Source organism: Balaenoptera acutorostrata, chromosome 7, assembly GCF_949987535.1.
Source record: "Balaenoptera acutorostrata chromosome 7, mBalAcu1.1, whole genome shotgun sequence".
NCBI classification, from domain to species: Eukaryota; Metazoa; Chordata; class Mammalia; order Artiodactyla; family Balaenopteridae; genus Balaenoptera; species Balaenoptera acutorostrata.
In genome coordinates, this window is record NC_080070.1 from 37846073 (window position 1) to 37856445 (window position 10373).

General features: G+C 38.5%; 1 pseudogene; it reads left to right on the forward strand.

Moving 5' to 3' along the window:
* Nucleotides 1-8432: 8432 nt before the first annotated feature.
* LOC103021047 (stress-induced-phosphoprotein 1-like) lies at nt 8433-10010 on the forward strand (annotated as a pseudogene).
* The last annotated feature ends 363 nt before the right edge of the window (nt 10011-10373 follow it).

The following is a 10373-nucleotide window of genomic DNA, read 5'->3' on the forward strand; positions in this document are numbered from 1 at the left end:
ATAATGTTAACTGTGATGTGAAAAGGAATTATTTTAGTGATGGATTTTGATCAAGATAAAATTTTTAAAAATCTACATGTAGACATTATCAGTGAAATTGCAGAAAAAACAAAGAAAAATCTAAAGCAACTAGTTTTTTTTTTAAACGATAGATTATCTTCAAAGAGGCAAAATGTATACTGACAACTCTACTTAAGCAAGGGCAGCAAGAAAAATCAAAGCAGAATAGAATTATGCAATCAATGTGTTGAAAGAAAATAATGACCAACATAGAAGTCTACACCCAGCACAAATATTCTTCAGGCATGAAGATGAAATAAAGACATTGTTGGGCAAAAATTTAGAGAATTTACTACCAGCAGACCTTCAGGAAGGAATTAAGTATATTCTTTGGGCAGAAGGAAATGTTAATGGTTAGAAGGTTAGCTACGTAGGAAGGAAAGAATTCCAAAGAAAGCCATGAATACATGGTAAATCTAAACGAACATTGACTATGTAAAGTAATAATAATAACCTGATGTTTAAATTATAGAGAGTATTAAAATAGAAAGCATATGTAAATAATAGCATATTGGTTGTATTTTCCTGTGGAGGGTTAAAGTACTAATTAACTTACCATTTCTATCTAGGGTAAACAAAAATTGCCTAACTTTCAGACTAACAGAGAAAAAAGTGGAATTATAAAAATTAATGACTTCATAAAAAAGCAAGAAAGGGGAAAAAACAGAACATAGCATGAGCAGAATAAACAGAAAACAGTATAATGGTAAATTTAAACCCACATTTACTGTTTTAAGACTCTTGAGGACAGTACATGGGTGTATGATAGAGAAGAATAACTGATTTAATCACTTTACTTTGTCCTAAGAAGTTCTCCTTAATAAGTTCCCATAAATGGAAGTTTAAAAATGCTACTTCTTGAATACTTTAGATACCCTCAGCACCAGCAAGGCACTCTGCATGCATCCTGTCTTTTTATCCTCACAATGAACCTGCAAGGTGTGTTTTGTATACCCAATTGGAGGTGAGGATTGCCTGAGGTTGCTCAGGCAGTAAGTGACCAAACAGGATTCAAAACAGTTCAAACTCACCCCAACCATAATATGCATCCAACCATGACGCAATTCTTACCATTTAATAAACAAGGTTTGGTCATGTTATTTAAATATATCTTAAGTTCTTAACTGCCAGAAGAAACAGAGGGACAAACGTTTTGCAACAAACCCAACTTTTAAAAAGTAAAATTCCTGAGATTCCTCAAGTTAAATAAATAGATCTTTAAAACAAATGTACCAAACTTAGCCTCCAGTCCTGTGCAAAGATACTCATATTCAAAGCAAACATTTATGGAGATGCTATGCATCCTATATTTTTCCATTTTGTGGCCCATGGGGCATATGCATTTCAATTTCTACTTAGATCTTCATGTAATTCTGCCAAGAATATGCATTCATTTCTTGTTAAAAGTAGTTTTCATTTCTGAAATGATTTATACTGGAGGACAATATAATTACATTAGAAGACATTTTAATTTGCAAATTCATTTCCAGCCAAGATTTGTGCAAAATAAAATCTAATTTATGCCAAAGGATATCAAACTTGCTAATCAATTCTTTTTTAGTGACTTCCCAGGAAGAAACTCGTGTTGGCTATGATTCTTTACACAGCACTGGTATCTTCCAACCATATTGCTTTTTACAAGTATTCAATCTATTTTTATGCTCTTTCAGAAATGAGGGTTGCATTATCTATTTACCACAAAATGAGAACTTCGTTGCTCAAATGATAAAAAAAGGAAGACTTTGATTGTTTTCCTTCAAGTCATTTATTTACAGGTATGTTCACTTTTATTTCCATCACTTCTTTACTGCTTGATTCCTAATGCCTTCTATACTGATCTGTTAACTGTATTTTAATATTATTCAACATAATGCTGAAGTGACTGTAGCTTGTCCCAAGACCATTACAAGAGAACAAGTTGGAGAAAGAAAAATCGTCACTAGAAAAGATAAATGGGTGACACACTGGACCTTAAACTCTGTTTCTAATGGAAATTCCCACGCAGTAGATGAAAAGTTACCAGAAAACATGAACTGCCTCATTAACTTTATGCCCAAGTTCTATCAGCAATTGATTTTTAATGCCTATGTTCATCATTTATGAGCTCTTCCCATTCTTTATATACACTTAAAATTAAGCTTTATAAGATGAACTAGTTCCATGGTGATGCTCACCGCATCATCTATATAAAGCACTTTAAAGAATAATTCACAGAGAAGAAACATAAAGCTGATGAGCCAGTATTGTTTTGTGATACAAATTACTGATTATCAAAGTCAAATGTGGCAGCTATAATTGCCACTCTATTTGCAATAACCTTAATAATCGCCAACATATCATGAAGATACTTTTGGAAAAATGGGGTAATATTGTTTTCTTTTTTGTATTTCCACAGCATCTTTCAGCCAGGGTTTCTGACAATACTACAGTGAGGCCATCTGCATCACCAACATATTTGTCATTGACAGAGAGACAACAGATTTGGAAATTGTTGCACATCAAAACAAAGCAGATTAAAGTGAGCCAAAGACATCAGTCTTCAAAGTGGGTTCTAAAATGCCAATTCTATAGACTCAGTAAATAACCCATTGAGCTTTGTAGAGTTGCTTGGAATAGTTTTTTTTTCTCTTAATAGAGAGCCATATTTTTATTTTTTTTATTTTTTATTTTTTTTTCATTAAATTTATTTATTTATTTATGGCTGTGTTGGGTCTTCGTTTCCGTGCGAGGGCTTTCTCCAGTTGCGGCGTGCGGGGGCCACTCTTCATCGCGGTGCGCGGGCCTCTCACTATCGCGGTCTCTCTTATTGCGGAGCACAGGCTCCAGGCGCACAGGCTCAGTAATTGTGGCTCACGGGCCTAGTTGCTCCGCGACATGTGGGATCCTCCCAGACCAGGGCTCGAACCCGTGTTCCCTGCATTGGCAGGCAGACTCTCAACCACTGCGCCACCAGGGAAGCCCGAGAGCCATATTTTTAAAAAGTAAGTAGAAAACTAGGTTTTAAACATGATTTTGTTAGTTTACTTATAGTTGGCGGTGAATAAAACTGTTAAGGCTAGCTTTACTGTTACTGGAACTAAGTTAAAAATAAATTTCCAGAAGCCAGGTTGATATGGGAGATATTTTTTACTTTACCCCTAGAGGATAGCTAACATTGGCTAACATAGCCAACCTCTGTTGTAAGCCTCGATATATGTTAACTCATTTAATCCTTTCAACAATCCTGTGAAGGAGGTACTATTATTATCAATATTTCAGGAATGAGAAAATGAGGCAGAAGGGAAAAATAAATCACCTGGAGCCTTCAGTAAGAAAGGGAAGGATCCCATCTAGGTGGTCTGGCTCAGAAGCCTAATTCTAACCAAAGTGCTGTCTCTCTTCAATTGAAGTGTTCAAATTGAGTGTAAAGTGTTTTCTTTCATCAAAGGCATAGAAGAATAGTTGGAGGAATTCTAGTATATTGCAGGAAGCCTCAAAGAATCTTTAAAATAGAGCCACTCATTAATTGGATTAGTGAACCATCAGTGGGTTCTTCCCTCTCTAACAGAAGACTGACCTGCAGACCTTCACTCTGACACTTAAAGTCTTGCTCAGTGCTCTACTTTATATCATTTAATCCTCACAACAACTTTACAGAATACAATGGAATTATTATCTTCATTTAAATCAACACATGATGTGGACTTCTGTGAAAATGAGGGCAGAGGACACTACAAATATTCTGAAAATGCCAAGGGTTCAATATAGTTCTACATCCCTTTTATATATTTGTGAAAAGTTTTGCCTTAAAAATTTGAGACCTCAAATATCAACAGATATTCTGATAGTCTGTTCTATAACAAACTTTTCTTTTTCTTTTTCTTTTATTTTTAACTGAAGCATAGTTGATTTACAATATTGTTAGTTTCAGATGTACAGCAAAGTGAATCAGTTGTGTGTATATATATATATATACTTAGATTCTTTTCTTTTTTTAAAATTATTTAATTTTTTTTTGCCTGTGTTGGGTCTTCATTGCTGCTCACGGGCTTTCTCTAGTTGCGGCCAGTGAGGGCTACTCTTCGTTGCAGTACGCGGGCTTCTCATTGCAGTGGCTTCTCTTGTTGCGGAGCATGGGCTCTAGAGCACAGGCTCAGCAGTTGTGGTCCACGCATTTAGTTGCTCCGCAGCATGTGGGATCTTCCCAGACCAGGGGTTGAACCCGTGTTCCCTGCATTGGCAGACGGATTCTTAACCACTGTGCCACCAGGGAAGTCCCAGATTCTTTTCTAAGTTATTACAAGATATTGAATATAGTTTCCTGTGCTATACAGTAAATCCTTATTGTTTATCTACCATATATATATTGGTGTGTATCTGTTAATCCCATACTCCTAACCCAACCCCTTTCCCCTTTGGTAACCGTATGTTTTTTTTCTATGTCTGTGAGACTGTTTCTGTTTTGTAAATTCATTTGTATTGCTTTTTTTTAGATTCCACATATAAGTGATATATATAATATGTCTTTCTCTGTCTGGCTTACCTTACTGTGATAATCTCCAGGTCCATCCATTATAACAAAGTTTTTCTAACATAGATAAGTTAATACAGGAGATATATGGGGTGACGATGTTAAGATAATGTGGAAACCGGGTTGGTTCATAGACTGTTTTTCCAAGTCAAGGGCATTCGAAATTGCAGAAATAGAAAAAGGAAAAGAAAAAGCCCTCTGCTGGGCTGGTAACCTGGCAACAAGAGCCTTTTTTGGCTGTATTTTAGAAAAATGAGCAACAAGAGCGTATTCGCAGGGCTCTCTCGGAGAGAGGCACCACAGCCTCGGGCAGTTCTTGGCTGCTGGCAGGTCCACTGCCTCCTGTGCCTGCTGTGAATGCAGCCCCACAAGTTCTGATCTCCATGTCATTCAGCTTCGTCTCAGCGGAGACTAGTCCTTGCCTAATTAAATTTTGTCCTCATTCCTAGTCTACTGTTTTGTGCGATCTATGTTCCTTGTGTCAGATTCCAGCTACACTGAGCTTCCTGCCTTGATGGGCCATTTTAATCCCCAGTTATGAATGAGGATTATTTTTTTGGTGATGGTTGATGTTATCAGCGCTCTTCTTATCATTATGTAGGATAGCTTATAATGCAAAACAATAAAATAATCATAAACATCATAAGATGGAAAATCTTTTTTTAAAGGGTAACATATTTTCAGATATTGCAGTTCTCTACCTCCATGTTTGCTTTTTTCCACCAGGTTCTAAACCTGGTGTGTGAGAGGGGAGAATATCAAAGTTGACAAGGAAAAATTCTGTATAACTCATACCTTTCTACCCTTCCCTTCTGCAAGACTATGTTATGTTGAAAACCACCATTCTTGGGGAGGAAAAGTGGAGAATAACCTACATTTCCCTAATCCCTCAAAATTTTAAACTCAAGAGTTTCAGGATCCTTAGGAATTTATATATATATATATTTTTTTTTGATGTCAGGGAGGAGGGTTCTATGTTTAAATGCACTTATGTAACAAGCTTTCCTTAGAGTAAGTAAAAGCATCCTGTTTCATGTTAAGTACTACCATGTAAGATGTATCAGTATATATTTTTTGCAGCAATTTTAAAGATTCTTTCAAATCTAGATTGACAAAGAAGCTGTTAGTTTTAAAAATATCAGTTAAAGGGAAAAAACTGAAGACTCCTCCTAATTCTCTGAAGGTTTTCAGAGTAAAATTACTTCCATCTTGCTTTTCATTTAAAGAAATCTTAGCTTTTTTTTCTTACTTTAAATATGTATGTACTTTGTCATTTTCTGTATCTCCCAAATGGCTTTTCTATCCTGAAGTTGGCAGGCATTCCTTTAGACTGGTGGCCCTCAGGTGAGTAAGAAATGCAGTTGAGATTGAAGAAATGCTGTGTCTGCTCAAACTATCTCCTCTTTCTTCCATTGTGTCTTGCTATCTAGCTTGAAATATTTGCTATTAAAATCGTACCCCCCATCCCCAAGTTAGACAATTGGGGAAATGTTGAGAATCTCTTTTATTAGTTGGGACAACTGAATTTTCTTTATTTACAAATTATACTCCACATATCGCCAATATATTTGAGACAGTCAACAATAAAACTGTGTCCATTATGGAAATGAAAAGTAATCCTTCCCTTCTTTCATACTTATCCCTCCTAATAATAAAAAAGCAAAAGTCAACTTTGAATCAACATTTGTTAAAATTGTCAGAAAACATAAGCCAAAATAACATTTGATTATTTCATATCAGAACATTCTGGTAGTCTTAGGCAAAGGGGAAACTGGATGGGTAGGGAAAAGGTTTTATTTAGGATTAAAGAAATGTGCCAGTTACTAAGATTTTGACTCTCCTTCCAGCTGTTTTACGTGATACTGGAGTGGGGACTTTGCAAACCTCTTTGCCAGCTGGCTCCCTATTAAGCTCTGCCAATTGTGCTCTGTGTGTGTAGGTGTGTGTGTGTGTGTGAGAGAGAGAAGTTTTAAATACGTCCAAGATCTTTCCTTTGTTCTTCCAGCTCTAAGGGAGGTAGCTGCTTCCTCATTTTCTCTTTTTTGCCTTTTCAGTCACCCAATTAACTTTATACCTAATTGATAATTACTTATATGTTCTATTTTCTCTGTTAAGTGACTAGTCTGACTGCAGTCTCCTGACTAGATCTTAATGGATACCAGGCAGTGTCTCTTAACATGTTTACTTACGTGAAGCAGTAAGCCTCTTAAGACAGTCACACACTCTTCCTGAGCTATTAAGGCAAAGGTCTTCCCATAATATCCAATTTTTGTTAAATATAATGTTTCGTTTAACAAAGAAGCATGTAAAGCATTGTTTTATTCTCTTTTTAATTTTTGGTAAAATACTTATTGTAAAGATTGTAATTTGCTTCCTTTGGATGTGTAAATGGACTATGTTAGTCAGACCCATGATTGCATGAATCACACATGGGTAGGAAAGCTCCAAATCACCCCCCAGTGCTAATTTTTCTATATGATAGCTTGGTAAATAAAATGAGGATTGTGGTCCTAGAAGCTTAAAAACTAAACCCAATTGGAAATCTGGTTTCTTTAATAATTCACTATCAGAATATTTAAAAACAAAAAAATTTTAAAGTTGTTAGAAAGACTGCTAGTTCTATAAAGAAAGGTGATTATATTAAGAGTCAGTGATTATTTTTTGCATGAAATTTAACTTTCAGCTTTCTGACAAGCCACAGCAACACCATTGTTGTTATGGACAAGTAAAGTTCACTTTTTCTTCCACAGATTAGTCCATTCATTATAGGAAAGTACAATCACCAAGGCTCAGGGGTTTTCAGGACTGCTGTATAATGAAACATATGGCCAAGGAGTCCAGAAAAAAGGGCAATATAAGGGCCAAGATTATGAGGCAGGAAGGACCTGGAATTTGAGTTCAAAAAGAAGGTAGAGGCCAAATTTACTTAGGATTACCTTAACAGTGGAGTGCAGAGGACAGAGGAATAGCATATTTAAAATGCTGGAAGAAAAAACTATCAACCAAGAAATCTATACCCGGCAAACTTTGAGAGAACTTAGATCTGCCTAACAAATATTTACTAAAGAAAGTCCTTCAGACTACTAAGAAATGACGCAGGATGGTGACTTGAATCCACAGGAAGAAACAAAGAGCACCAGAAATGGTAAATATGTGGGTAACTATAAAAAAGTGTATAAATATTCCTTTTCTTTTCTTATAATTACTTTAAGAGACATAAGATCCAAATGTCCATTGGCAAGTGGAGGGGTAAACAATGAATCGGAATATTTTCATTATGACAAGTATCCCTATGTTGCCCTTTCATAATCACACTCAACTCCCTTCCCCACTGTACCTCCCACTCTACTCCTTGCCCTGTCCCTGACCCCTGGCAACCACTAATGTCTCCTCAATTTGTATAATTTTGTCATTTCAAGACTGTTGTATGATGGAATCACACAGATATTATGTAACCTTTTTGGATTGGGTTTTTTTCACTCATCACAATTCCCTGGAGATTCATTCAAATTGTTGCACGTATCAATAATCCATTTCTTTTTATTACTGAGTAGTATTCAAGGTTATGAATTCCAGTTTCTTTAGTCATTCACCCACTAAAGAATGTTTATTTCCAGTTTTTGGCTATGCCGAATAAAGCTGTTATAGACATTTGTTTACAAGTTTTTACATGAGGATAAGTTTATATTTTTCTGGGATAAACACCCAAGAGTACAACTGCTGGATATTATGGTAGTTGCATGTTTAGTTTAAGAAACTGCCAAACTGTTTTCCAAGAGTGGCGAGGAATTATCTTTTAAAAACTTCTAGGCTGGGAACAGGGAGCAGATCAAGTCTGTTGAATGGGGTTTGCTGCCAGGCTATGGAGCAGGTAAATGAGCTAAAGTGAAGGGCAATAAGGCCCTGAGTGCTGGCAAGATGGATGGTGCATTACAGTGCTGCTCTGAGGCGGTAAGTCAGATCCCCAGGCCCATGTGCTCTCCAGCAATCACTCAGCATCCTACACCAAGAACAGAGACCGCCAGAAGGCTTATGAGGATGGTTGCAAAACCATTGACTTAAAACCTGACTGGGGCAAAGGCTATTCCCCAAAAGCAGCAGCTCTTGAGTTCTTAAACTTATTTAAATCCGCCACTCGAACCTATGACAAGGGTTTAAAACATGAAGCAAACGATCCTCAGCTCAAAGAGGGTTTACAGAATACGGAGCCTCAGTCAGCAGAGAGGAAATTCAAGAATGCTTTCAACATGCCCGATCTGTACCAGAAGTTGGAGAGTGATCCCTGGTCAAGGACACTGCTCATGGATCCTACCTACCAGGAACTGATAGAACAATGTCAAACAGGCCGTCTGACCTGGGCAAAAACTGCAACATCCCCAGATCGTGACTACCCTCAGTGTCTCCTTCGAGGCTATCTGGGCAGTATGGATGAGGAGGAAGAAGTTGAGACACCTCCACCACCACCTTCTCCCTAAAAGGAGACCAAGCCAGAGCCAATGGAAGAAGACATTCCAGAGAATAATAAGCAGGCACTGAAAGAAAAAGTTGGGGAAGGATGCCTGTAAGAAAAAAGACTTTGACACAGCCTTGAAACAGTATGACAGAACCAACGGCCAGGACCCCACCAACATGACTCACATGACCAATCAAGCGGCCATGTATTTCACAAAGGGCGACTAGAGTGAATGTCAGGAGCTTTGTGAGAAGGCCACTGAAGAGGGGCTAGACAAGCAAGAAGACTATCATCGACAGATTGCCAAAGCTTATGTCAAATTGACAGAGCCTATTTCAAAGAAGGAAAGTACAAGGATGCCATCCATTTCTACAAATCTCTGGCAGAGCACTGAACCCCAGATGTGCTCAAGAAATGCCAACAGGCAGAGAAAATCCTGAAGGAGCAAGAGTGGCTAGACTACATAAACCCTGGCCTGGCTTTGGAAGTATCCCCAGGCCAGGAAGCACTACACAGAAGCCATCAAACAGGACCCCAAGTGATACCAAATTGTACAGCAATCGAGCTACCTGCTTCATCAAACTCCTGGAGTTTCAGCTGCCACTCAAGGACTGTGAGGAATGTATCCAGCTAGAACTGACCCTCACCAAGGGTTATACATGGAAAGCAGCTGCCCTAAGAAGCAGTGAAGGACCATACAAAAGCCATGGATGTCTGCCAGAAGGCACTAGACCTGGACTCCATTGTAAGGAGGTAGCAGATGTTTACCATAGCTACATGATGGTCCTGTACAACCAACATGACAGCCCTGAAGATGTGAAGCGATGGGCCATGGCCAAGGTGCAGCAGATGAGTGACCTGGCCACGTGGCTCATCCTGCAACAGATGCAGAAGGACCCCCAGGCACTCAGTGGACACATACAGAATCCTGTAATAGTGCAGCAGATCTAGAAGCTGCTGGATGTGGGTCTGATTGCAATTCAGTGATGACTTGCTCATCATATCCCTTCCCTTCCCCCTCATGTGGAAAAAGGAGCTGGAACTGTGGCAAGCAGCATAGAGCAGAAGGGAGAGAAAGGGAAAAGGCGAACATCTTCTCTCTATGCTTATACAGACCTAAGTGGAAGATAGAGAGACTTGTACTGGAGTCATTTGTGCAGCCTCTGGGCCCTCCTAGCACACACACGGTCTCTCCTGCTGCCCCGGAGTTTCATGTGTCCCACCCACGGCGCTCAGTCGCTGTCCCAGCTGCTCTCGCATAGTTGGTGATTTGGGGGTGGGGAGTAGGCATGTATGTGGAGGGGAGGGTGTTCTTCCCAACCGCAGGCCCAAGTGTCTTCACACTATTAG